At 53.3% G+C, this 2,747-nt stretch overlaps 1 protein-coding gene across 1 annotated transcript in view; it reads right to left on the bottom strand.

The window, feature by feature from the left end:
• The window catches only part of RAP1GAP2 (RAP1 GTPase activating protein 2), a 97,045-nt gene that overhangs the window by 81,934 nt on the left and 12,364 nt on the right, over positions 1–2,747 (bottom strand). The gene's annotated exons all lie outside the window — the stretch shown is intronic.

Genomic DNA, 2,747 nt, shown 5'->3' with positions numbered 1-2,747 from the left:
TTCCCCCCAGGGCAGCTCCGCAGGACGCACGGGTGATGGGCTGCACGCAAACGCTCCGGTCCCGCTCCGCAGACCTCGCTGTAGGAGAGGAGTCTCCCACCGATCAGCTGGATCCCACCAGAGTCTCCGAGGAAACGCACGTTTTCCAGCCTCTCAAACGCTCAGAGCAAGTCTGAGCTGAGCATCACAAAGTCCCTCGGGAGCAGCCACCGGTGGAAACAAACACAGAAACGGGCTCCTGCCAGCCAGGCTCCCCCCGCCCAGCCTGAGCCCCCCGCAGTCACACCGTCCCCCTCGCAGCAGAGTTGCACGGCCACACCAGCGCAGGCTGGGGGGCTGGAGCCCACCCCTTGAACCCTAGTTCTGTTGCCGGTCCTTGCTCACCCTTGAAAACAAACAAATAACCCGGCAGAACTTGCCTGTGTGAGGTCCAGGAACGTCGAGTGAAAATTATTCTCCCATAGGTTCAAAGCTAAAACCTGCCATCTGCCTGAGCCGGGGCTTCCCTTCCGAAGCCCCTGGGAGCTGCTGGGTGTGTTCAGTTATGGGTGGCCCATAGGGCTCAAGAACCAAACTGGGAACATATCTGTTCATTTTTTCAAGGAGCTTCAAATCACACTAACAGCTGTTTCTCAAAAGTGATGTTCTGGCCCTAAATCCTAACTTTTCTGATCTTTGAGAACTTGATTTCACAACTCAACAAACCCAAGTGTTGCACCCACAATCCAACAGCTTCATTTAAATCAAATGACATTAATTACTTAAGTAAATACCTATTATTGGTAATTCTAGAGTCCCACTCTTGTAGGGCCCGAACACATCTGAAAGGCATTGGTGCCTCCATCCCAGCTGCCCCTTGCTGGGAAGCAGAGGGGTGCTTTGCCATGTCAGCTGGAGAGGCTGTGCCTCGCTCAGGGTCACATAAAAGGAATTCAGCCAGGGGTCTCCCAAATTCTGGGCAGTGATCTATCCTCTGGAGGAGCTGCCGCCTCTTACACGTTATGGGCTGAAGTATGGAAGGAAACAACCCACCCAGAGAGCCTGTGTCCATACACTGGTTTGGCAGCTGGCAGCCCACTCTGCCACGGGGGGCTGGTAGCTTGGTCCTCAGCTGGATGCTTTGGCTGAAATCATGACCAGGAAATTGTTGATACATCATATTTTTAATGAGCCGGGCAGCAAGTGAGCTCGCCCCTCAGCAAGGCCCCGTTATCAGCTGGCTGCAGCCATCAGGCACCAGCTCTGCCTGGATTGATGTTGCTCATGATCAGATTTGGAGACAAAGGCAGATAAAGAACCCGATCCCTGCTCTGCAGAGCCTGAGATCCGTGCCGAATTTCACACTCGTAAGCACAGAGTCTCAGTCCTGACGGATGAGTCTCCAGTACTTGCACCCGCTGCGGGAGGTCACGGGTGGGAAGCAGCGATGGGACCCTGTGGGGATGTGGGGCCAGAGGAGCGGGTGCAGGAGAGGCTGAAGCTCTCCCTTCTGCCCCTGGAGCCTGGGAACTGACCCACCCACACATATGTTTTTGCAGGCCTGTGAGATCTAAAGAATAAAAACAACTTTTATTAAAAAAAAAAATTGAAAAAAGTTCTAAAATAATGAGACATTTTAAAAATTGGAGTGTTCACATAGCACATACACGCTAATGCATCCAGCATCTTTCATGTGCCCCTTTGTGCTGCCAGCATCATGCTGATCCTGGCTGGGTGTCCCTCCGGGCCAGCACGCCAGAGCCAGGCTGACAGATTTGGCCTGCTATTTCCCAAAGCTTTACCCCGTTCAGCCAGGCATCACAGGGCTGCGCTCCCCTGCCTCCTTCCCCCAGCATCGCTGTGGCACGCTGCAGCCCTCCCTGCAGTGAGCTGGGCAGAGCAACAGCTCTTTGAAGAAGGACAAATTGCATTGCTTAGCTCAATCAAATATCCTTGCAAGTCTGATATTTTCAAATCCCCGTGGAAATGTTAAGCTAATGTTAAATTTATCAAAACCCTCTAGCTTTTAGCCCTCCATCACTTTAAGGAGCTTCTTATTAGGTTCTTCAAAGCAATTAGAAGATACGCACACATTACGTTTCAATTAGGTTGAATAATAATATTTGAGGAAAAGTTAAACTCATTTTTAAATTAAATGCAAAAATTCCCCTAATAATGAACTCGGGGGTGGAGGGGAAAGCAGTGGTCTAAAAGCACTCCACATCGTTAGTCTAGAAGGGTGCAGGACGCAGGTTTAACTTCAGCGCACACCGAGATGCACGCTCCTGTTGGGAAGTGGCTGTTTTATCCTGGTATCAGTCACCTCTGATGTGAGCTGGTCTCACCTAATGCAAGGCATTTAACCAGACAGACCTGCGGGCTCATGGCCCTCAGCTCCTTCTGCAGCCAGAGGAAAGAGGGGTGCATGGTCAGGAGGGGCCTGCATTGCTGCCCGGGTGCCTGTTTCTTTTCACTGACTGCAAGTGGAGAGCGAGGTGACTACCACCTTTACATGCCCTTCCCGAACAAACGTCTCAGCTAAGATGGGATCAAAACAGCGGCACAGACAGGCCCCAAGCAAGACGGCGGCTCGCAGCACAGCTTTCCTTGTGCCGCCTGCCCTCCGCAGCCGCCCTCTCCCCAGGGGAGCACGGTCACGGCCCCCCGCCCCAGCCCTCCCGCAGCCGCCCTCCCGCCTGCCCAAAGCACTCGGGAAGCCCTGCATCAGGGCTGCAGCCTGCGAGGGCTGTGCTCAGACACCACCGGCA

Source organism: Aptenodytes forsteri, unplaced genomic scaffold, assembly GCF_000699145.1.
Source record: "Aptenodytes forsteri isolate BGI_AS27 unplaced genomic scaffold, ASM69914v1 Scaffold66, whole genome shotgun sequence".
Lineage (NCBI taxonomy): Eukaryota > Metazoa > Chordata > Aves > Sphenisciformes > Spheniscidae > Aptenodytes > Aptenodytes forsteri.
This window is presented reverse-complemented; position numbering and strand designations above follow the sequence as displayed.